At 43.7% G+C, this 25,898-nt stretch overlaps 1 protein-coding gene across 2 annotated transcripts in view; it reads left to right on the top strand.

Moving 5' to 3' along the window:
- Nucleotides 1-25,898, top strand: part of LOC136792680 (uncharacterized) — a 506,767-nt gene that overhangs the window by 221,901 nt on the left and 258,968 nt on the right. Inside the window, exon 5 of one of the 2 annotated variants that reach the window (XR_010836824.1) lies at nucleotides 24,648-24,710. The exons of the other annotated variant lie outside the window; for it this stretch is intronic. The gene's annotated coding sequence lies outside the window, so the exon portion shown is untranslated. Of the gene's footprint in view, nucleotides 1-24,647; nucleotides 24,711-25,898 lie in introns of those variants that run through there. 2 annotated transcript variants of the gene reach the window in all.

Genomic DNA, 25,898 nt, shown 5'->3' with positions numbered 1-25,898 from the left:
CTTACCAGTTTCAGTTCAAAACCTCCTAAAGAAGAGCTCTCACCTGCTTGGGTTACCAACCTAGCCCCTTGGCCAGGGGCCAATCACTTAAATCACTTAAATCATTGTTTCCTCAAGCATGGTGCCCTGATGGTTTATAACATGGCTTTCAATGATAAAGGGACAAACTTTTTAAAAAATTATTTAATACTCATATTTATTTGACTATGTATTGGAAATTAATGTCAGTATAACATGAAAACAATGGCTGATGGATGGTATTGCTTGAATTATAGGTGTATAGTCAGGTGCGTGCGCAGGGATATAAAACTTTGGCAAGTTGCTTTCTGCCTGAGAAGGATGGAGAGATCCGATCACACACAAATCACAATAGAGCTTCTCACGCTCTGAATTTAAAGCACCACACGCACTACGCTGTGTTCTTTTCAGTGACACTTAAAAACTGTAAGTCACTCTTGGAATGCTGGTACAGCAGAAATTGTGAAAGTACCACATGGATAACCGAAGTCTGGGGAAGTTTGACCTAAGAGATGCCATTGAATCAAATTTGTGTGTCATCCAAGGTAACTGCTCCATTCATCTGCTCATTCATTCAACAAACACAGAATCTGGTTTTGTCTAGATGCTATAGGTATACACAGGTAATGAAGACATAAGTTATGCCCTTGAAAGGCTCACGATGTATTATGGGAGGCATAATACAATTTGAAAAAGTTTCCTGTAAACGTGGACACAGAATTTAGCGGGAGCATAGAGAAATTGAGATCAGATGTCTAGGACAGATATACAAAGTATATATATATATATATATGGGTAGGGTGGGGGGAGGGACAGCTAGGGAGTTTGGGATTGACATGTCCACACGGCTATATGTAAAATGGATAACCAACAAGGACCCTCTGTATAGCACAGGGAACTCTGCTCAATATTCTGTAACAACATAATTGGGACATGTATATGTATAACTGAATCATTTTGTTGTAAACCTGAAACTAATACAATATTGTTAATCAACTATACTCCAATATAAAATAAAAAGTTTAAAAATGAGATATATATATATATATATGCATATAGAAAGGATATACAAATTTCACCATATTTGAGCTGAATGTTGAATACCTGGCAAACAGCAGAAAGAACAGATTGCATGTTAGAAAGTGGTACTCATTATCAAAAATTTGGAAGAATGTGGGAACATGGTGAGTGAGAAACCTCTTCTTATACACGTGTGTGGGGAAGGAGAGGTTGGTTAAGATACATATCGGAAGAAAGGGATCAGCAGTGTAGTATGCTATAAATGTAAGTAGGGTCTTCCAAAGCTTTGAAATATACGTTGGAATTTGGATTTTATTTGTGAGCCCAGATGGTAGAGATAAGACTTGCATGTCACCACTACCTAGCATGTGCTCATGGTAGACATAACTAATCGATCCCAGCACTGCTTCCTGCTAGAGCCCGCTCCATCTCAAGACAGAACTCTCTCCAGCTGCCACTACTACTTGATTTGAAATGGCAAGTGAGATGAAACGTACTGTCTATTTCTAGCAGAGTCTGTGGAGCTGGAAAGAGCTTTTAATAAGGATTGGAGCATGATGCAAAAGAGGCCAACCAATATCTGTACCCCAAAGTTTTATATATTTAAAACAATCAAACAAACAGATGAAAAACAACATATCCACCTCAGAGCCTTTCCAGTGGAATCAGAATCACACATCAGGGTAACCTTAGGCCAGAGGTTAAAATGCAGTGACTGTTGAGGCAAATACGGCTCAAGATTTGCATTGTTTGCTTTAAAAAACATTTAGTTACCTACTGATAATTTTAAAAAATAGATGATCAATCTCTTGTTTTTCTTGAAACATCTGAAAATTCAGAAACACTGTGTCCGCATTCCCACCTGGCAGCAGTCCAGTTCATCTGATCAGTGGCTGTCCCTTTGGCAGTATGTTCACTCCTGTTTGCCACAGTTGGTGGCATTCCCTGTTATTATCTTTTATTTTTTGGCTCTTGCTTATTTATCTTAATAGTATCTCATGAAATATTCCTGGATATGGGTTCTGAGAAAATTATGGGTAAATGGAAGTTTGTAAGTGAATTCTGTTACAGATACATTAGATAAAATTGTGATGTTTGGGTTTTTGTTTTGGTTTGGTTTTGCCTTTATTTTTCTTCTCATGCAAATTCAGTTTTTCCCATATCAGGACTTTTCAAATTAATGAACTCTTACATTTTGTTATGGGAGGTTAATTTCTCCAGCTTTGTTGAACAGGAATGTTTACAGGTAGAGATTTTAACCAGTCCTTCTAATAATAAACACCACTGAACGTGGTATCTTCTAACAAGGCTTTCATTTCCTTTGTATAAAATGAGCCTTAAGATTTCCAAAGCTTAATCTAAAAAATGGTACAAATGAACCTATTTACAAGACAGAAATAGAGTCACAGATGTAGAAAAAAAACTTACAGTTACCAAGGGGGAAAGAGGGGGAGGAGGAATAAATTGGGAGATTGGGATTGACATATACACACTACTATATATAAAATAGATGACTAATAAGGACCTACTGTAGAGCACCGGGAACTCTACTCAATACTCTGTAATGACCTCTACGGGAAAAGAATCTAAAAAGAGTGGATATAGGTATATGTATAACTGATTCACTTTGTTGTATTGCAGAAACTAACATAACATTGTAAATCAACTATAGTCCAATAAAAATTAATTTAAAAAAGATTATCAAAGCTGGCTCTGATCCTGTAGTTATGGGATGGAATGAAAATGCCTTGAGATACTGGTCAAAAGGTACAACTTCCAGTTATAAGATGAATAAGTTCTGGTGATCTAGTTTACAGCATGTTAATAATACTGTCTTGGGCATTTGAAATTTGCTAAGATGGTAAGTGTCCTCACCACACACACATTAACTATGAGATGATGCATGTGTCACATAGCTTGATTGTGGTAATCATTTCACAATGCATACATATATCAACTCACCACACTGCACACCACACACTTACACATTTTTACTTGTCAATTATACCCCAATAAAGCTGGAAGACATGTCTTGAATCAGGAATTGGGGCGGGGGGGGGTAAGTAAACAGACATGGAACATATAGGGGCAAATAAGAATGAGAAATTCTTCCAATGAAGTAATGTAGGCAGTATTCCTAGGAAGGGGAAAGTTCTAGAAATAGATGATGAAACCTGAAAAGGAGGGGAAGGTGAGGGGCAGAGCTCCCGTAATACATTTTATTTCACCAACAGAAAGCCTGTCTCACTGGTAGGTGAGGACAGAAGATGGTGGTAAGATGGAACCCTGAGTCCTGGCATCTGAAACAGGTGTCACCAGCCCAGGCTCCAGAGAGGGAGGGGGGTGCTTTAATGGGGTGTCCTCAGTCTCCCTGTTACCAAATGCAAGTTCATGTGCCTCATGCACAGTGAGGCCAAACAAACTGAAACGTCAGAGTTTGGGGTAGAGAAAGGTTCATTGCAGGGCCCAGCAAGGAGAATGGGTGGCTCATGCCCTAAAAACTCCAAACTCCCCAAAGGGTTTCAGGAAAGCATTTTTAAAGGCCAGGTGAGGGAGGGGCTTTCCAGGATATGTGATCAGCTCATGCAAAATTCTCTGATTGGTTGATGGTGAGGTAACAGGGCGGTGTCACAGGGGTTCACACTATCATTCCTTAGGTGCCAGTAGGTCTGGGGTGGGGGGCTATGAGCTCACGGTCATCAAGTAGTTAATTTCTTCCATTTGGTGGTGGTTTTAGCATCTGGAAAATTCAGGAAATATGCACGAGATGCTATTATAAAGGTACTTCAGAAAGGAGCGAAAGCAGAGGATATGGGAGACGGGTCTGTCTGGGGAAGGTCCCCTAGGGTCCTGCTTGGTTACATCGGCACAGTACCTGAAGCAATGGCACTTGGGCTCCTCGTTGTGTCAGCAACATGTGCTGTTAATGTAATGAGAAAATAGTCAGCTCTTCTGCCTTGAATTCTTATTGCAGCCCCTGTTATCATTTCCTCTTTACAATCCTGGACACAGTAATTAGGTTTTAAATCCTTCAAACACACTCTAAAAGGCAGCTACAGGCTTTGTTAGCATGACCTTTCCAGCGTCACATGATTTACATGGTTGGTCATTTGTCTTCTTTCTTTGTAAATAATGGCCATCAAAGGGAGGGATGGGAGAGTCAGGAGGGGTGTTCAGTGGGGACAGGAAAGGTTTATGAATGCCTCACTCCCAATCACAGCCTTTGGTGTTTAAACGACCCGACCAGGTTTTATTTGGCAGTAGGTTGTTCGTAGGAAACCTGTGTAACTACAAATCTAGGATAACATACACATCCACACTCCTATGCTGCATCATTGGCCTTGGTGTTTGACAGACAGCATTTATTCTTTTTTTTTTTTTTTCTAGGAGGGAATTGAATTCTTTCTCGGATAGCCTCTGATAATATTCTTTAAAAAAATTTTTATTTTATTGAAATATAGTTGATTTACAATGTTGTATTAATTTCTACTGTATAGCAAAGTGATTCAGTTATATATATATATGTATATATATACACATTCTTTTTCATATTATTTTGCATGATGGTTTATCACAGGATATTGATTATAGTTCCCTGTGCTATACAGTAGGACCTTGTGGTTTATCCATCAAGATGGATATATGGATATATGGATAGTATTATGTACTATCCATGTAATAGTTTGCATCTGCTGATCCCATGTCTGTTCTCTTATGTCTGTGAGTCTGTTTCTGTATCATAGATAAGTTCATTTGTGTCAGGTTTTAGATTCCACTTATAACTGATATCATATGATATTTGTCTTTCTCTTTCTGACTTACTTCACTAGTATAATCACCTCTAGGTCCATCCATGTTGCTGCAAATGGCATTATTTCATTCTTTTTTATGGCTGAGTAGTATTCTATTGGATATATGTACCACATCTTCTTTACTCTGATGATAGCTTTAGGAGATGCTGAATCTTCAAGTAATTGATTTTTTTAAAAAAAATCCCACTCTATTCAGGTATGATTAACATACAGAATGCTGTACATATTTAATGTATACACCCAGATGAATTTGCAGTTAAGTATCCATCCCTGAAACCATCACCACAATCTATGCCGTAAGCATGTCCATCGCCCCCAAGACTCTCCTCCCACCCTCTTTATTATCATTGTATTCCTTTTTGTGTGATGAAAACACTCAAGGAATTCTAGAGTCTCCTGCTTTAATAACTGCTACTCTCCGGAGCTGTGCTATAATCAGTTTAAGAAGGCTTTTCCTGTCTTAATGTGAACTATTTTGTTTGGGAGAAATTTCTTCAATGGTGTCGTTTATCTTTATGCAATTGACCCTTGAACAACACAGGTTGGAGCTGCCTGGTCCATTTATACTCAAGCTCTTCAGTAGTAAATATTACAGTGCTACACAGCCTGAGGTTGACTTGAATCCTTGGAAGCAGAACCTCGACTACAGAGGAAGAGGACTGTGTAAAAGGAGGGTTGACTACAAGTTACACAGTGGTTTTTGACTGTACAGAGGGTCAGTGCCCTTAACCCCCAAGTTGGTTCTTTTTAAAATCTCAAGAAACCCCAGCCAATTTTGATGGCCATAGATTCGAGTACCTCAACTGTAATCTCACTAATTTACCGTCTATCTTATTCTCCGATTCTTCCTCACATCTTTGTCATAAACGCCTATCGGAGAAGGGCTAGATGGTACCCTTCCTCGGTGCCTGGTCCCCTGTCCCAGGTCCAGGTGAACAAGTATTGAGCAAAGGTCACAAAGCCTGATGCCTATAGGAGTTGGGGTGGGGATAGCACATTGGATGAAAAGGATCCATTTGCTTTGCTCTATATTTGCATAAAAAGGAGACCTATTATTCACTTTATAAAGCACTATGTCAACGCTACAGTTTTTCTTCTAAAACACATCCCTGTGTGGTTACCTGTGATATCCCCACACTTGAGGGAAGTGTGGACACAGAACTAACGTGATGATACACAACAGCTCAGTGGTGAAGCCCCATCAGGACCCCAGGGCCCTCATGTTAAAACAGACAGTTGTCTGTTCCAGCCAAGTGGTGCCAGGTGGGGTTGCTGATTTAGTTTCCAACTATTCTACTTTTTCAAGAGTGTCTAACATTTTGAATTTTTAAGTGAAAGATGCCCATTTAAAAATATTCTCTCAAATACTTTTGAACTGCTCAGTATAAACAAAACAAACTGTTGGACAAGATACATCCGTGAACCCAACACGCTGACAACTCCTGGTGCAGACGAATGCCTGAAACTAGTATCGTTAAATACCCGTGCGTGTGTGCTCATGGAAATTCTGTGCACAGAATTTCATTTTGAACAGATTTCCAGCGACTTTTGTTAGCTTACAATGTATCTGTATTTATCTGACATATAGAAGTCATATATCAAAGACTACATATTCAAGTAGATGTTAGAGGCATATACATGCATATTTGTTTGTATATGTAATACATGTGATCATATATTGTTTTAACATAGAATTGGGGTCATATTTGGTTCTCAAGAATACATGCTGACTGTGCACTTTAATTAGGTTTGGTGAGAACCTAAAATGAAAAGCATGACCTATTATTCAAAATAGATTTTATACCCTTGGTTGACATTTTTTCACTAGTTCTTATCACTGCCTCATTTATTTAACTTATTTTTTTTGCCTGTCTCAGACCGTTGGAGTGTCTTTAAGCCATCATTTTTTTCTGAAGGGATGGGAAGCCAAAAGCAAACTTGGGCAGCCAAAAGAAAGAACAGCTGTTTCCCCTGAGGTAAGGTGTGTCAGTGTGTGTCACAGGCAAAAAAACACTTCAGGGTCTGGGGAAAAGAAAGATAAAACACAAATTACAGGATGATCTGTTTTCACAGCACTTGGAGATATTCAGCAACTTGGCCTCAGAAGCATATTACTAACACAGCTCAGAAAATATTTTTGTTACTTGAACGAGGAGATTGTTTTCCTTGAAGAGAAACCTTTCACTATGGTATTAGATGAAACAATCCACCTGCAGTAGAAGAGAATCATCTTAATTTGGTTTGATCCTGAAGAGTGTAGCCAGGTATATTTTCTCTGCGCCCTGACACTGCAATGTTTAAGAATGTGATCTATGGGGGAGATAAATGTGATCTATAGCCTGAAAAGGGGAAGGATTTAAGAAAATATGGTTCTTGATTTTTTTTTTTTTTGAGACTCAATTTAAAATTTTTGACTCAAAATAAGTATATATGCATTGAGAAATATTATTTTTATCCCATTTATCCCCACCCTATGGTCTCCCATCTGAAAGGAAACACATCAATGAATTCATATATAGTCTCTTTGTTTTATTATGCAAATAAAAGCAAATCGGGATGTACTTATCCTTATATCCCCAGCCCCTGGTTCTTATGCAAGATGTAGCATCCTGTACACGTTTCTGTACTTTCTTTCGCTTCATAATATATCCTGGCAAAGAGGAAATGGGACGGGGGAGGGATAAATTAAAGAGTTTGGGAATAACATATACACACTCACTACTGTATATAAAATAGATAAGGAAGCAGCTACTGTGTAGCACAGGGAACTATATTCAAGATCCATCTATCTAACCTGAAGATCTTTCCACGGCTGGTAGGTAGTGAGTGGTTCCCTTGTTACAGCGCCTGGTGCCGCAGCGTGGGATGCCCCAGACCTGGCTCTCGATTTGTTAATCCCCTTGTGTCAATCAAGCTCGTTCTGCTTTCACCGCTCCAAGCAGGGCGTGGCCTGATATTTATTTAGGAAGTCACCCTTTCCAAACTCCCCTGAGAGCCGAGAGCTTCGTGAAGCTAGGCATCGACACCCACTTTCACAGGTGTAACTGAGGCTGCACAGCTGCTAAGTGATATCGTCACGGGTCCCGCCCCGCCGTCCTGCAGCCTCCGGCCTCCGGTCTCTGCGCCTGCGCCCTTCTTGCGGGGGCCGCGTCTTAGCAACCTCACCCCACGCTCTTGGACCTTGATTTGTTACTTGCCTTTGAGATCTCCAACGCTCATGAACTCAGTTATGGTCTTCTGAGCCCCAAATGTCCATTGTAACGGAGTGGGCTTGAAGCCCCCCTAGTTCACGAGGCCCCCTGACATTCAAGTATTCTTCGAGGGCAAGGGAGAGCAGTCAGCTCTAGAAGCAACTAGAAGCCAGAGGACCAGGTGGTGGGTCGGGGGACGGGCGCCCTGCTGGGGCTTGGGGGGCTCCGCCGGACACCCCAGGCCACCCCTCTTCCCGCCGCCAGCGCATGCGTTGTGATTCCCGGCTGCCTAAGGAGGGGCCGGGGCAGGTGGGCACAGCAGAAACGCTGTCCTTCGGGGTGCGAGGGTACATTGTGGGGAACTTTCCAGAAGGAGCCTCGAGTCAGTCGAACCTCTTCAGCGAGAAGTCAAGGAGATAGATGGAAGTGACAGAGTTGAAGGAACAGATGGAGATGGGGCCGCAGAGAGGGTGCAGAAATGCCAACGGAAGGCGTTGGTCTGGATTGAACCGGAAATGACCGTTTACTGGCAAGAGCCATGCAATTAAAGGGGCCGATTGAAGTTAAACCATTGAACAAATGCTTGCCTAAATGGAGCCACCCCTTGCATATTGGTTTCCTTCCCCTTTCACTTTCTCGGGTCCCCTCCTTCCTAGAGCACAAAGATGGGTCCCTGGCCCCAGATAAAGAAGGACTGAGCTAACTCTTAGTTTTGAGTATAAAGGATTACCCACATCCCCACCCCAAGTCATAATCACAGCCGTGACCTTCTTTTACACGTCTCTGCAGTTCATAAAAAGACTTCACACGTTGACTTATTTGATCCTAAAGACAGGCACGAGATAGGCAAGGGATGGACATTCTTATCTTTTCCTTCACAAGGTATAGTTTCAGAGAGGTGCAGTATCTTGCCATGGTCACACAGCTAGTTAGTGATGGAAGCAAACATCCAAACAGGTCTTCTGTCTTCGAATCTTATGTCCCGCCGACTAGACCGGGGTTTCTGTGTTGCAACCACCTGAAAAGGCTTTTTTTGTTTTAATGGAAATTCCATGACCTCATCCTTTAGAGAGTCTAATTTAGTCTAATTTATGAGCTGGGGCCCTGGAAATGAGAGATTTCTCAGAAAATTCTCCCTGGTAATGGTAAGATTTGGAAATCACTGGATCCTCCACAATTTGTCCCAGAGCTGATCTTCACACGGAGAAAACGTTTCCCTACTCAACTGCAGGACGATGCTCTTACGGCAAACATTCTCCTTTCCAGCATTTAGAAAAGAAATGAGTAATATTTTTGTGATTCCCTACCGTGCCCTTTCTTGTGTGATTGTCCTTCTGGGCTCTGAGGCGCACAGTCTTTGTTTTTATTTTCCTTCTTGTTTTATACTATTCACTGACTTATTCAGAAATAAATATTTTAGCTGTTTCTAAAAGCAAACCACTGTGCGATGCCCCCATAGGGATAAACCATGAATAAATCACGGTTCCTTCACTCAAAGCCTACATGCATCGCGTCTATACCTTCTAGAAAAGAAATATACCATTAATAATGTCCTTGCCAGTGTCAGAAAATAGCGACTTATTTTCCAATGCACCTTTAACTCTGGGAGTGAACTCGCTGAGGGCTCTGCCCACCCTGGCATTTGAGGAGGTGCTGAAGAGTTTATCCAAAGGAATTAGGGTGACCAGACTGGGAGAATGTGAGTCAGGAAAGGGTGTGGAACCAGGGGGAAGTAGACATGGCCACAGAGAGGACACCCAAGCCGAGTGAAACACTGCAGCTGTCTGTACATTCCCTGTCAGTTGCAGTGGGTTAGCAGTAAAAGATGGTTTTATCTGGGGAATAAAAGAATGAGCTGGAAATAAAGATGCAGCAAAGAGATATAGAAAACCTAAACATCTTTTTTTTTTTTTTAATTTGTAGAAAGTTTTAAAAGGTTTAAAAATTTTTTTAAGGTTCAAAATATTAAAAGAACAAATGTGATCATGCCAAGTGCCCAGTGCAGAGATGACTGCCTCAATTGGGAATACACACACATGCATATGAGTGTGTGTTGGTTTTGTTGGGGGAGGGGATGGAGCAGGTAACGGAACGCTGTTGGGAGACACAGAAATGTCCTCCAGACTACCAGCCCGTGGTGGATGCTACAAGCCTCCAAGCATCCTCTTCATGGAGTTGCAGCCACTGGCTGGAGGACTCTATGGGGCTCTGTGCCCCGGGGCGGGGGGGAGGGAAGATGGACTCTGTGCTTGAGGTGGGAGGTTGGCGTCTCAGGGTGAAGACACCTTCCCGCAGGCCCGGCATCCTATGAAATGTCATCCTTCTCTAGGATCCAAACCTCTCAGTGAATGGAGAAGCGGGTCGAGCAGGACTCACCTAGAAGATAATTACTTCATTTTTGTCATGTGTACGGCTGTTGAGAGAGAATGTTTTTGGTGTCGATTTCTGTTGTTTTGCCTTTTCCAGCAGCAGCGATAGAGCCCTGACGGGCGCACTCAGGAGTCCTGCTTCCAAACTTGGCCTCTTGCTGGGTGACCACACCTCACCCACCCTGCACCTCGGCTGCATCTGCATAGCCAGGACCCCAGCGGAGTTCTTAGGGCGAGGCAGGGCATGCACTTGGGCTAAAACCCGGGGTACGTGCCCTTCCCCTCCTCTGTGATTAGTAAATGCTGCACATCTGGAGGGCATCTGGGATGGATGCGAGTCCAGAGTCACAGTCCCGCTTTGCAGAAGGTGAACGTTGTGCCCCAGAGCAGGAAAGTGACCCGTTTAGACCTGGTTGCGCTGGCATTGGCAGGCGAGGCACAGTTATATATATCAATATACGTATATATGTCGCTGGTTAACAAATGGGAGAGTCCACCTGCGGGGAGCCCTGGTCCCATAGAACGGCAGAGCCCAGAAAGGCTGCAGAGTCGGGCGACGGAGGAACAAGGCGTGGGTAGAACACAGGATTCAGGCCGGTTTCCCAGGCTGTCCCACTCAGACTATTGTACTCGTGCCTCACCTTCACCCAGAGAACTGGGCACCTTGGCTACAACCTCCCTTTCCCTGCAGGGCATCACCTCAGGGTTGGAGCTCCAAGCTGGGGCAGGGCGGGGTGGGTAACTCAGAGGGGGTGGTGTGGTTTCAATTCTAATTTTGCCATAAAACAATTTAAAGCCACTGCAATTCGCTTTTATAGCAGCAGTTCCCCAACCAATGTGCCAGAGAGCCTATGCAAGAGAGATGCATTGTAAACACATTAGGAATAAAAGAAAAGGACATTCCCCCAACACCATCCAATGTGAGTGTTTTCTTTTACTTAGCTTTGGAAATCTTTATCTGCTCAAGAAATCAAATGTTTTGAGGCAGCGAAGTCCCCAGCACGGGGTCATAATGAGAGAAGATGCCCGCCTCGCGAGCAATAGCTGATTTTCAAGGCAGGAAGCAAAACGGGGATGAAACGCAGAATCTGCTCTCCCATTGGGCAACCGTGGAGTGAATTAAATGAGGAGCGCTTTGTGCTGAATAACGTCTTCGAGTTCCTTATTTGGACGGTGCTGTCTCCGAGAAGACGAAGTTTGCTGCTAACGTTCGATCGACTCATGCCTCAGCTTGGCAAGTGCTCAGGTTATAAAAGGAGAGAGAGAAGGGTCATGCTCTCCGATCAGGCCATTCCTGAGGCTGTGAGTGATGGGCTGCCTGCCTCGGTACTGGAGGATTCTGCTGCCTCTGGCGGGTGGGGTGTGACCGGGACAAGGAAGTAAGGGCAGTTACGATAAAGGCTAAGATTTTCCCGAGAGCTGACCACGTGGGTCTTTCTGCATCCTCTATTTGTGTTAACTTACTGACTGTGTCACGATGACCTCAGGCAGTTAATATTTTATTAGCCCCATTTTACAGATGGGGGTGTGGAGCACAGAGCTGAAATATTCTGCCCCAAACCCTCAGCTGAGCTGCGTCAAGGTGGGATGTGAAGTCAAGCTGTTTGGCATCAAATTGTCCCGTCTCTTGGTAACAGACCTTTTTCCAGGCAGATCAGAGGCTTATTCGTGAGCTCCTGATTCTCGGTGGGTTTTTGTCCTCCCTCCTATTTCTTGTTCTAATTTCCTCTGCCCACAGATTTGCCTCTGGTCTTGGTTATAGAAGACATGTCTGGTGTTTCCTTCAGCCTTTTCTGAAGTTGTCTTTTACTCAGGATACTCACAGGGGAGCAGTCGCGGGGCACGCAGCCGCTCTCTGAAAATGATACACTCACACCTTGAGACTTTATCATGTTTAAACTATGCCTGGGAACACTTGGTTTCCCCGAGAGGCTCCATTCGCATCCAGCCTAATAGAGTTTAGGAAAACTCATCTGAAGTTCAAGACTGATTGCAACTCAAGGAGATCCAGCCCCAACCAGCATAAGGCAAAGGCGTGTTTTATATTGGTATTACCTGTAGACTGTTGTACAGGCAGAGATTGAGTAGAGACTCCTATTTGCAGCAGGGAAGCAACGGCCACTATGAACCGGGGTGTGTTTATGCCTCTCCAATCAGGAAATCACTCGTTTGAGGAGGAGAAATCCGAGAAACGAGGTGGCGGTACATCAAGGTGTCAGTTGAGTCTGGCGGCTGGTAACATGTGGCCTCTAACACGTGGACCACGTTAAAGGTTGGCTTGTTGTCATTTATTTGAAACCATCCAGCAGCTTACCTAAGGAAAGGCAATTTTGAGGAGCACGTCCATGCGGAAGCAGCGTCATGACGCAGACTTTGAGATTTGGACTAAAAGCCCGTGTTCAGTTTTATCCAAGCCATTGGTAATTGGATGCCTTTGCTTTAGGTCAGGGACTCGCTCAGCTCCGAGCCTCGCCGTCAGTTCTCCCCGGGCGGCTCTCAGTGCCCGGCTCCGCTCCCCGGGACTCTCGCATCGCCACGCCTTCTCCAGCCAGGCCTTCCTGAGCTTCCTCTCTGAAGCGGCACCCGCCCCCATAACCACCGCTCCTCGCATTACTGCCACCCTTCTTCACGTATCTGTTGACGCACGTATCTCCCCCGCCAGGATGCCCGCTTCCTGAGGGCGGGGCCCAGCTCGTCCGTCCTTGTATTTCCAGGGCCTAGAACTATGAGTAGATGTCAAAAAAGAGAAAAAGAAAGCTTTAATTTCACCAATAAGAAACTTGAGTTCCAGAGATGTTAAATCTTTCTGCAAATCTAAAAAATGGCAGAAATTGGAGGAAAGCCTACCTAGTCTTTCCATTTCGTAGCTCTGTGCTCTTTTCACTTTACAGTGTTTGCATTATATAGTATTTTTTCAACTTTGCTGGCCATGGCCTAGAACGAAATACAGAGTGAAGTAAGTCAGAAAGAGAAAAACAAATACCGTATGCTAACACATATATGTGGAATATTAAAAGAAAAAATGGTTCTGAAGAACCTAGGGGTAGGACAGGAATAAAGACGCAGACGTAGAGGATGGACTTGAGGACACCGGGAGGGGGAAGGGTAAGCTGGGACGAAGTGAGAGAGTGGCGTGGACTTATACACACTACCAAAGGTAAAACAGACAGCTAGTGGGAAGCAGCCGCATAGCACAGGGAGATCAGCTCGGTGCTTTGTGACCACCTAGAGGGGAGGGATAGGGAGGGTGGGAGGGAGACGCAAGAGGGAGGGGATATGGGGATATATGTATACGTATAGCTGATTCACTTTGTTATACAGCAGCAACTAGCACGCCGTTGTAAAGCAATTATATTCCAATAAAGATGTTAAAAAAATTTCGTATATCACACAAAACACACAGACACAATTTTTTTAAAATCCTATAGAAAATAATTCCACTTACTAATTAGACTAAAATAAAATGATTTAACTTTAATATCAAATATGATTTTATTACTATTGAACTATAACATGCTATTCTATGTTATCTTTTTGATAGTTCAATCAAGTTCACAACCCACGAATGGTTTGTGATTGCTAGTTTGAGAAACACTGCATTACTTCGTCTTTAGGAAGGTCCATGAATTGGACGGTAATCCAGGATATGTCCTATCTCTCTTCATGTGGACATTAGCTAGTTGAGGACCTAACTCAAGTCACCATATGCAGTTGGACTGCAAATTCTGTTGTTCCATCTCCTAAGCCTCACTGAATCCATCTTGCCTTCTCTTCCTCTGCCTGGTTTTGTAAATAAAATCTTGGAAATAAACTTCTACCGGAACAGACACGCTCCTTTGTGCTACCACAGCAGAGTTGTGTCTGAGCCCACACGGCCCATGAAGGCTAGTGCATTTACTCTTAGGCCTTCTTCAGAAAAAAGTTTGCCGGGATGATTCCAAGCCCGGGGCCACAGACCTCCGCGCCGGAGCCTCTGATTGCTTTTGTCAGGTCCAAACCTGGTCACAGGCCCTCCGGTCTAAGGCTCAAGGGAGACCCTGTCTTATCTTTCACTGCCGCCGTTCAGCCCTTTAGATCTGGCACGTGGTGGGAACGGCGGGATCACTAGACGTCTCTGCAAGCTGGTCCCCTTTCCTGAGGTTCAGCCTCTGCCCCCGAATCTCTTTCTGACTTTCTCCAGGGTAAACTCTCCCTGTTATAAACCTGATAACGCCATTCCCTTGCTTAACATCCCGCAGTGGCTTTTCATGTCTAGTACGCTAGAGTCAAAACAGACGGGCCTGTGCAAACCTCTCCATCCCCATTTCCAGTACCCGCCCCCCCCCCACCAAATAACAGTAACCATGGTGACAGCTGGCACGGAGGGACGCTGGGCTGGCCAGAAGCCAAGTGCTCTGCTAAGCCTTTGCGTAAACACAGTGAGGTTGGGCAGGAAATGCCCTGATTACCTGTTCTCTCCGTTTACACACGAGGACACTCAAGCTGAGCCGGGATCGCCTTACCCAGCTGGCAAAAGCGATGGGACCTGGCGGCGTGGCCACCACTCTGCCTCCTCAGCCAGGCTGACTATCTCCGGGTCCCCAGACGGACCACGATTTCTCTCTTTTGCAGAGTCCTTTCACGTGTCGTTGCCCTTCCTGGAATATCCTCCCACCTCTGCCTGGTAGGTTCTCTTATCTTTTAGAAAAAGATAGTCTAGAATAGGGTTTAAGATCGTGGGCGCGGGGACCAGACTGCCTCTGTGTGAACCTAACTCTGCGTCTTCGGCTAAGATGCGTCGCCTCTCTGAGCCTCAGTTTCCTCATCTGCAGAATGGAGTTGATAGGAATAGCCACCTCATAGGGACACCACCGTATCACTCTCGTGGACCTGGGCGTGCAGCTGGTGGCCGATTTCTCTCTTTCCCTGGAGCCTCACAGGGTGGACTAAAGAGCCATCATTTCAACGGGCGTTTCCAGGACGTTCCACAAGCCCCACACAGCTGGGATTCCCAGAGATCCTCTGTCCCCCGTCAGATGAGACCTCTTCTCTCTCTTGGTGATCACGCCCTGCAGAGGTGAGCTAGAGCACTCATAGCTCTGACTGGTGATTCTTGAAGCTTCTGCCTGCTTCTTCCTGCTTCTGATCCTGTCTGTCCTGTCTCTGAAAGACATACGCGGTGGGCACGGATCCCTTTTGCTCTTACGTGCTTTTTATCTGCCAACCACAGGCCCATGTGCCGTGTGCTTTCCAGTGGGCTTATCTGTGCGAGGCCCTGTCTGCTGCTAGAGCGTGGCTGGAGGATTACAGTTCTCTACTTTTTTGTCCACCACTTTGATAGTGGGGAGTTCAGTTTCACCTCCTTGAACAAGCATAACCAATGGCCTCTGAATTGCCGTAATAATTGTCAACACTCAAATGTCCCTCCATCTTTAAGATTTAAGCAAATAGTTATTAAAAAAAAAAAATACTTGGGTCACTGTGTCTTTCAAGCATACCAATCTCCCGCAAGTATCTTTCCCGGGTACTTCAGGTCAGCACATATGTTGTTTGTTCAGGTACCAACATCTGGTTCTCCTGGCCTTTGACATTCTTTTTTATTTATTTATTTACTTTTTATTCTATTTTTTCTCTTGTAAATATATAGGGGGAAATGTTCAGGCTTTTCTTAGAGATCTGTTTGATTTACATAAGTGGTTTGTTTGGTGGAACTTACCATATAAGGTGTCCGTTTTTATTTCGTTTGCTCCATTTTTTTATACGTTGGTGTTTAGAGACAGTAGCCAAAAAGCTTGCTTTCAATCTGACCTGCCTTCTTTTCTTCTTTAAAGCCTCTGTATCATTGGACAATGGGATTTTCAATGTCATCCTTATGTTGTATGATAAACACAACTGACAGTCACATCAGGACAGAATTACTGCAGTAATAATCAATGTTCTGAGAAAGCAGGACATAGTTGCCCATGGCCAGATACACAGATTTCACAATGTACAAGCAGATTCTGTCTAAGATCTGTCCCTGTGTCAAACTCAGAAGCACATGCCATTCTTTCAACACTTTGATGCAAATTTAAGTTCAAGAGGGGTGCAATTTTAAACACTTCTTGTAGAAATTCTAAAATTAACGTAAAACAGATTTACTAAGAAAACTCAGAAACATGTACAAACTCTTGGAAACAGTCACTGCTTGTCAGCTCTTACTATCTTTACTTATCATTAAACCAAACCGTCATGGTATGGTTTCATGCCATCCCGAGAGTAATCACGAGATAAGCCCGTCTGATTGAACTCCCACATATAAACAGAAGACTGCTTGCTGGGGGTTCTGGTTCTAACATCTCAATGGGGATTCTTAAAACCACTAATTAATCTAACACTAATTTTTAATGAAAATTGCCTTTTAGCAACTACTTTTTTGCATGTAGTGTGGGAAGTTGAGGAGGAGCTTGTGAACCACGAGCAGGCTTATTTTTGTCCTCTGACAGTTGGAAAATGATGGAGAAATAGTGGAGCACATCTCTAGGAGGAGAATAAAGCTTCAATTAAAAGAAAGTTTAATTAAAGGAGTTAAAGGGAAGGGATGGAGGATAAGTCTTATGTTAAAAGAGATTTGAAGGATATCCAGTTTTTGAAAAAGTAGGTAAGACTCAACTGCTTGGAATAGGGATGCAAAGTGAGTGATTAAAAACTGTAAAAAAAAAAAAAACTGTAAAAAGAAAAGAGGCTGCTTTTTTTTTTTTTGCGGTACGCGGGCTTCTCACTGTTGTGGCCTCTCCCGTTGCGGAGCACAGGCTCCGGACGCGCAGGCTCAGCGGCCACGGCTCACGGGCCCAGCCGCTCCGCGGCACGTGGGATCCTCCCGGACTGGGGCACGAACCCGTGTCTCCTGCATCGGCGGGCGGACTCTCAACCGCTGCGCCACCCGGTAAGCCCAGAAAAGGGGCTGCTCTTTAAGGCTGTAGGCGGAGACTTGATTACACATCTGCCTCTTGGCAAGAAACCAAGTCAGTGCCAGGTCTTCAAGGGTCCTTATGTCTCATACTCGCCCTTCTGAGGGGCCCAGGAATCTGAAGAAATAAACAGTGACAAGAGTTCTGAGCCTTCTCTGTTACTGTAGCAAGTAGACCACGGTCACTGCCCTTATGGTTCTTTTCTGTCAGGAGCTTCTCCATGTGTCCTGATGGACGCGGATGCATTCGAGCCAACCCGAGCCCAGAATGTGTCACGAGGTGCAGAACTTGGGAGGGCACACATAGTCAGGCTTGCAGGATTCTGCTCATGTGGGTACTTGTGGCAAAGCTTTGGTGAAGAAACAGATATCCAGGGGCTGCCCTGGTGGCGCAGTGGTTGAGAGTCCGCCTGCCGATGAGGGGGACGCGGGTTCGTGCCCCGGTCCGGGAGGATCCCACGTGCCGCGGAGCGGCTGGGCCCGTGAGCCGTGGCCGCTGCACCTGCGCGTCCGGAGCCTGTGCTCCGCAACGGGAGAGGCCGCGACAGTGAGAGGCCCGCGTCCCACAAAAAAAAAAAAGAAAAAAAAAAAGAAACAAATATTCTCTATTAATAAGTTGTTCTTCTTTATGGAATAATCTAACCAAATCAAATGCTGTTGAAAGAATGACCTAATCATAACACAATGATAGCTACATCTACATCTGCATCTGTATATCATCTATATCTGTATCATCTATATCTCTCTCTATATATAACATCTGTATCTATATCAGTATCTGTATATCTGTATCTATAGATCTATTTACTGTTGGGTAGAGACTATATACACACACACATTTGTTCCTCTTCTAAAATACTGATTTCTATCCAAAAAGCAGAAGAAATAAAATAAAATAGCAAAATGTATTTAAGGTGGTTTTATTCGTAACCCCAATCTATTCACACCTGGGCGAGATCACTACCACAGTGTGTGACTGTGTCCGCCCAGAAGGCAGCCATGGGCATATCTCACAGACAAGTTGCTTTGTCTGAGCATCAGAGCAAGAGCCCCTGAACCGACATCCACAGGGACAGTATTTATATGTATAATATGGGTCAAGGCGCTACACGCTGATAGAAGATGGAAGGCAAACTAGAAACTTATCTTCGGAAATTGCTTTTAGGGACTCAATTACTATGGCAATTCCACACTTCTAGCTTCTCACAGAGGCTTCAGTCGCTTCAGTTTCATCCAGCTTTTAGGGGGAAAGTGCTCTTAGGAAAGGTAACAGGTATTCAAAGGAATGTAGAAAATGCTGTATTCATGTCTTCTCTGGAAGCAGCACAGGGAGAAAAAGAGAGGGCAGGGCATTCACTGGAATGTGAGTTGAGTTTGTATATCAGCTGTTCATTAATTTTTTCTTCTTTCTTACAACAAATATGCACTGAGTACCTACCACGTGGCAGTCATTTTTCCAGGAATTAGGACATGATGTTAAACAATTAAAGATACTTCTCTCATGGCATTTGTATAGCTATGGGTGTACATGTGTGTCAGGGGCAGGAAAACAATCAAAATGTAACAAGTGAATGCATTAGGTCAGGTGGGGTAAAGGTCTATGAAGAAATATAAAGGAGGGAAAGGTGCATTGAAAGCACCCAGTGGTGGAGACAATAATTGAAAAGGGAATGATTAGAAAAGCCTCACTGAGGGACTTCCCTGGCGGTCCAGTGGTTAAGACGCCGAGCTTCCACTGCAGCGGGCACGGGTTCGATCCCTGGGCTGCGAGCCAAGATCTCGCATGCTGCGCGGGGTGGCCAAAAAATAGAAAAAAAAAAAAAAAAGTGTCGCTGATAAGCTGACAATTGGGCATGGACCTCCAGCAAATGAGTTGAAAAGCCAAGTGATAGCTGGAGGAAAGGCTTGCTCCGGAGAGAGAGAAGAAAATTTCAAAGGTCTTAACGCGGGGAGCATGGCTGCTGTGTTCAAGGAACAATAAAAGATCCAGTGCTGTACCCAAGGGAAAAGGGTATGAGAGGAAGTTAGATGAACTGAGGAAATGGTTCAGAGCGTGTAGGGTTTTTCAACCCATGATGGAAGTGATGTCGGTGATATAAACAATTGTAAATTACATCTCTCCACCACATGCTCCTCCCCTACCTTGCAGCATACATAACAACTGCTCCCATGACTAGGGCAGGAGTGCCCCATGCTGACACATAAACACAGGGTGTCAGCAATTATAATCTTATCATCATGATTCCTGTCAGGAAAGGGTGGACTCGACTAATAGTCATCATAAGCAGGATATTAGGAATTCTACACAGACTTTGTTTTTCGCTTAGATAATGGACAATCAAAAATCTTTGGAGACTACTACCAAGAGAAATAATACAGCATTTGAGCAAAACATAATTATTATCACCAACCAAGTAATACCTGGCCTTCTGATGTGACTGGAGCCGACTTGGGGCTTTCTGAAGTGATTTTGGATAAATTGATGTCAAGTTAACACCATGATTAAAAATGCATCATAAGAATTTCCTGTCTAGTCCAAAAACAGGATAATGTAACCTAAATTTGAAGAGAGAAAAATCAATAATTTAAAACGGACTCAAATAACTGAATTAGTAGAGAAGGATATTTAAACAAATATTATGACTTTATGATACACAACTAAGAAGCTATAGAAAGACTGAACATATTAAATAAAATCATGTATCTTTTACGTTTTTAATTTTTATTATTTTTTGAATCTTTCTTGGAGTATAATTGCTTTACAATGTTGTGTTAGTTTACGCTGTATAATAAAGTGAGTTAGCTATACGTATGCATATATCCCCATAACCCCTCCCTCTTGTGTCTCCCTCCCACCCTCCCTATCCCACCCCTCTAGGTGGTCACAAAGCACTGAGCTGATCTCCCTGTGCTATGCGGCTGCTTTCCACTAGCTGTCTGTTTTACATTTGGTCGTGTATATATGCCAATGCTACTCTTTCACCTCGTCCCAGCTTACCCTTTCATGTATCTTTTTAAAAATCACATTTTAGGGACGAAAACAACAGTATCTGAGATGAAAAATACATCAGGCAGGATGTATTGAGGGAGAATAAAAGATTAATGAAATTGAAGATATATCAGTAGAAACTATTCAAAAATGGAACACTAAGAATAAAAAACTTGGAGAAATATAAACAGAGCATTAATAAACAGTACAAAATTTTCAAGTGGCCAAACATACATGTATCTGGATTTCCTGAAACAAAAGAGAGAGAAAAATAAATAAAAGTTTGAAGAACTTATAGCAGGTCATTTTCCAAATCTGATTTTATAAAAGCAAAAAACCAAAGAACAAAACCATCTATAAACCTAGAGAATCAAAAAGGTCAATGGACACCAACAAAGACACATCATAATCAAATTGCTTGAAAGCAATCAGCTCTCTGATAAACAGAAATCCTAAAAACAGACAGAATAAAAAGATACAGTTCCCATAGAGGAACAGAGAGAGATGATGGGAGATTTTTTTTTATTGGAAACAATGCAAGCTAGAAATGAGAACAACATCTTCACAGCACGGAAAAAAAAACAAGAACCGAAAGCAATTGTGAATCTAGAAATTTTGCCCAATGAAAATGTCTTTCAGAACAAAGGTGAACATTTTCTTCACCAGAATTACCCTGCAAAAAAAAAAAAAAAAAAAATTAAAGTTCTTCAAGTAGATGAAACCTGGAGTTACCAAAAAGAAATTAAGAGCACTGGAAATCATACTTTATGAGTAAATATAAAGACATTTTGCCTTATGACTTAAATAACTTCAAAATATGATCAATTGTTTAAAGCAAATATAGCAAACATCTATCATCACACAAAACCACTGCTGATGCATTCATCTTACATGCAAATATATTTTGAATGATACATCAGATTTACAACTATACCAAAAGATGATGTATTTAATATTGTAAATAACTCTATATTTAAATGACTTTTCCTTTGTTCAGGGAATCAATACACTCTTTCATTTTGTTGGGCTAATACCCATCATGTGATGACAGAAAGTGACATGTCCTTTGTTTCCTGTAGCTCTAGCGCATAGAATGTCTTAGGCCAGCTTAGAAGTCTCCCAGCTCTGTCGACTTTCTTGATACTGCCAGGTAGAATGTCAAAGTGATATGGACCAGGGCTCTTGGCCTTTCCCAAGCAATGGAAATTGATTAGCGTCCAGACAAGAAACTCAGGCAAGGCTTTATTGGGACCCCTGCTGCAGCGGTGCGGGGAGCGAAAACAAGTGACAGTTTCCCTTGCTCACTGGCTGGGGTGGGGCAGGGGGGTGACGAGCTGTTTCCTTATATCAGATGAGGGTAGGGGTGGGTTCAGGGGTCAGGCGGGGGGATGGCTTAGGTGTTTTGCCCACCCCTTTGGTGGTGTGGTATGCAGGGGGCACGCACAGTACCCCGCTTTTCTCCTGACACCCTGTTTTTGCTCATGGCTCTTCAGAAGTGGCAGCTGGGTTTGTTTGTTTGTTTGTTTGTTGTTTGTTTGGTTTGGTCTTTTTGCATCTTGTCCATAATTTGCCCCAGCTGCGCATGCATGCAGTTATTTTTAGTCCCTTATCATTTCTTTGTATTTTGTTGCTGGAGGAGACATTCATCCAGGTGCGAGCCCTGCAGCAGAGGGTCCCAGCCCGTCTCAAAAGCACGTTGAGAATGGCTTTCCATAGCTCCCTGTGACATATTCTAGACCTGGGTCATGAGTTCAACAGCCAGGTGTAATTATGAACTGATAATAGGATAATATTCAGGTTGATTAGCTGTGAAAACCATTCTTTGCTCGACTGGAACGTTTACATTTCTCTTCTTGAGCGCAGTTTGAGTCACGGAGAGGTCTATGGATGTGCGCGCGCACGTGTGTGTGTGTGTCCTACAAACTTCAGCTCAGCCAGAGCACTGTGTGTTTGGGGGTGTGGGAGACAAACAGCCTGAACCAGGGTGAGGTGAGTGGTGTAGAATGGCGCAAGTGCGGTTCAGAGTCTGCTCTTATTTAACCTGTTGACACTTTGTCCATCATAGATATTTTAGATGAATTTTGATTTTCAAAATATTTCATTAAAATGTTCTTTATCTAGATGACTGGGTTCTTTGGTGCCCCCTTAAAATTTTCACCGGAGACTATAGCCTCCCTCTCGTCACCCTGGTCCTGGCCTGCGCACCAAGGGCTGTGTGTGCGAGCCACGTGCCCAACCCGATTTCCTTTGCTCTTGGCCGTGCCTCACAGCTCTCGGGATCTTAGTTCCCCGACCAGGGATGGAACCCGCGCCTCCCGCGGTGGAAGCGCAGAGTCCCAGCCACTGGACCGCCAGGGAAGTCCCTAATCCTATATCATAATAACCACAACAGCAGAGAGAGGCACACGGGCCGCCTGGCTGGACTCCATTCAATACGCAGGACTCCCTGGAGGGGCTGCCGGGGGCGGGCGGAAACAAGCCACGAGTGTTTTCCTCCGGACACGTTCTGCTTCATCAGGACTGAACTGCCTTGTACTTCTGGTTTCACCATCTACCCCCAGCAGCCCCGTCTCACTGCAGGGAGGTGCTCCGGGGAGGAGACAGGAGAGCCCAGGAGCTACAGGTGTTTCTCAGATGTCCAGGAGAAGGCTCGGGACTCCCAGGACAAGTGGCTGGTGGCAGAATAAACTGGGAGGATATCAGTCACCCTCCAGGCTTCTCTGATTATGTTTCTGAGGTTGTTTTGGTTTTGTTTTGTGTGTGTAGTTTGTCCAGGTTTTACTTGTAATCTATGGGAAAAATAAGCTGTGATGGACTTACTGCATCTTCCCCTGAAGTGTCAATTATGAATAGAAACAATGGTCAGGACCCCAATTAAGCCGAGTTTGGTCTAACAGTAAGCATAGACGTCATGAGGTCTGCTGGACTTTTCATGCAGGGACGGGGGAAAATTATCCCTTATTAATACATTTGAAAGGGCCAGGGGAGAAAAGGTTGTGTTTTGTCACATGATATCTATTTATGTTCAGTGTGTCATATCCTCATGGAACTGGGAGGAAATATGAAGAGATGTCGTGTTACAAACAGCATCGTGATGTCAAAATCGTGATCAGCAGCCTCTTCTCTGGTCCATCCTGACCTTGGGAGTCCGCATCCTGACCTTGGGAGTCCACATCCTGACGAGGGTACAGCCTGGCTGAGATTGGCTGTGGCTTTGGGGCCACAGGAGTAGGACCTGATGGAGGTCAAATCTTAGAGCTACTCAGCACTTTGAAAAGCGCTTTGCGCACTCATCTCATGTGACTTTTTCGAGGCCCTTGGGAAGGTCGGATTGGAGTTAACGTTTACTTTATGAGTGGGGAGGCCAAGCAGGTGTCGCTTGCCTAAATTGCCCATGAGTTGATGGAAGATCCCTGGTCAGAACTCAAGTCCTCAGACTCCCGGGTCACTGATCCTTCTGCTAATCCCTGAGGGTCACTAAATAGAGAACGAGGCTATCAGGCTGTGGAGGTAAAAGGACAAGGATGGTTCAATCTCACTCTGTGCCACGCATGAAATGCTTTGGTTGGGGGAAGGACGGGGTCGTCTTCAAGGACGCAAATGAAAGAAAACCTCCAACTCCCTTGAGTTGAGACACTTCCCCTGCAGCTCAGAACGTATAAGCAAAACCCATCAATTTCACACACACACACACACACACACACACACACCCGCCCCACAACAAAGAGGCAGGGAGATACTGAAGTTGGAAGAGGGGAATTAAGATATTTCAACAGATCCCCCAAAGCACAGTCCAGCAGTAAGACATTTTCCTCCCATCTGTATTGTCAGATGCAGTCTATTTAGAATGACATGACGAAGCTGCAGGAAGAAGAGCCCAGAGAATCCATGATCCTGAGTGGTCTCAGAAAGTTTGGGAACTAGTTCTGAATTGATAAAAATTTTATTTGAATAACATGCACATGGTTCTATATTTTATTCTCAAGCCTTTCTATAATATCCAACGAGGTTTTCTCCTGTGGATTGCCTGGTGGCAGTTGTCTGGCTCATCATCACCCAGAGGAAGAAGTGGGAGTGTTATTTTTAATGCCTCATTATGGGAGGAAACACACACATTTGGAACATCGTGTGGGTGACTGTCAGCTGTTCAGCTGAGAAATGGCCTGGGGTCGGCAATGCATCACTCCCCAGCTATTCTCGTCCCGCGCACTGATGTAGACACTTATAGGCATCTACAACCCAGACTATTTAATCTCCCTAAATTGTATCCTCTCAATCTGTCATGGAGCAATTTTTAAATGAAATTTCTACTTTCATCAGGCAGTGAAACTAAGACGAATGACATTCTGACAGGCGTATAAGCCCACGGTGGACGCAGTAGGAGACTCAGCCGGAGGAGAGGGCATCCAATCCCACAAAATGTCTGGGCAGGATTGATGTCAGCCTGGGATCTGAGAAAGGATGGGTATTTCTGAACTGTAAGAAAAAAAATCTTTTTGTATTTATAGTTAAGGGGGATTGGATTTTTTACAAGTCTATTCACCGGGCAGACAAAAGGAAGCTTCATGTGTATATTTTCTTCCCCCTCCACCTGCCCGCCCCCCACCCCCGTCCAGCTTTATTGAGATACAATTCTCAGGTAACATTGTGTAAGTTTAAGGTGTACAATGTGATTATTTGATACCCATGTATATTGTGAAATGATCACCGCAATCAAGGTAACACATCTTCTACGTCACATAATTACCATTTTGTTATTGTTGTTACTGTGATAACATTTAAAAATTACTCTTGCAGCAACTTGCAAGTGTACAATACAGTATTGTTAATTATAATCCCGCTGCTATATATTCGATTCCCATCACTTTACTAGAAGTTTGTACTCTGTGACTAACATCACCTCATTCCTCCCCACCCACCCGGCCCCAGCTCCTGGCAACAACCAATCTACTCTGTTTCTATGAGCTCAACTTTTTTAGATTCCACATCTAAGTCAGATCATGCAGCATGTGGTTTTCTCTATCTCTCTTATTTCACTTAGCGTAATACCCTCTAGGTCCATCCGTGTTGTTCCATTGTATATACGCACCACACTTTCTTTATCCATTGAGCTATTGAGGGACACTCAGCTTGTTTCCATGTCTTGGCTATTGTGATTAATGCTGTAATGAAGAAGGAGGTGCAAATATCTCTACAAGATAGTGATTTTATTTCATCTGGGTGAACACCCAGAAGTGGGATCACTGGATCCTCTGGTAGCTCTGTTTTTAATTTCTGAAGAAACTCCACACTGTTTTCCATGGTGGCTGCATCAGTTTACATTCCCAGCAACAGTGCACGAGGCTTCCCTTTTCTCCACACCCTCGCCAGCATTTATCTCTTGTCTTTTTGATGATAAACATTTTAACAGATATGAGATGATATGTCATTGTGGTTTGGACTTGTATTTCCCTGAGGATTAGTGATTTTGAGCTCCTTTTCATGTAATTTTTGGCCATTTGCATGTCATCTTTGGAAAAATGTCTGTTCGGGTCCTTACCCATTTTTCAATCAGATTTTTTGGCTATATTG

The sequence above is a fragment of the Kogia breviceps genome, chromosome 15, assembly GCF_026419965.1.
Source record: "Kogia breviceps isolate mKogBre1 chromosome 15, mKogBre1 haplotype 1, whole genome shotgun sequence".
Lineage (NCBI taxonomy): Eukaryota > Metazoa > Chordata > Mammalia > Artiodactyla > Physeteridae > Kogia > Kogia breviceps.
Note: the sequence above shows the minus strand (reverse complement) of the source record. Positions and strands in the feature narration are given on the sequence as shown.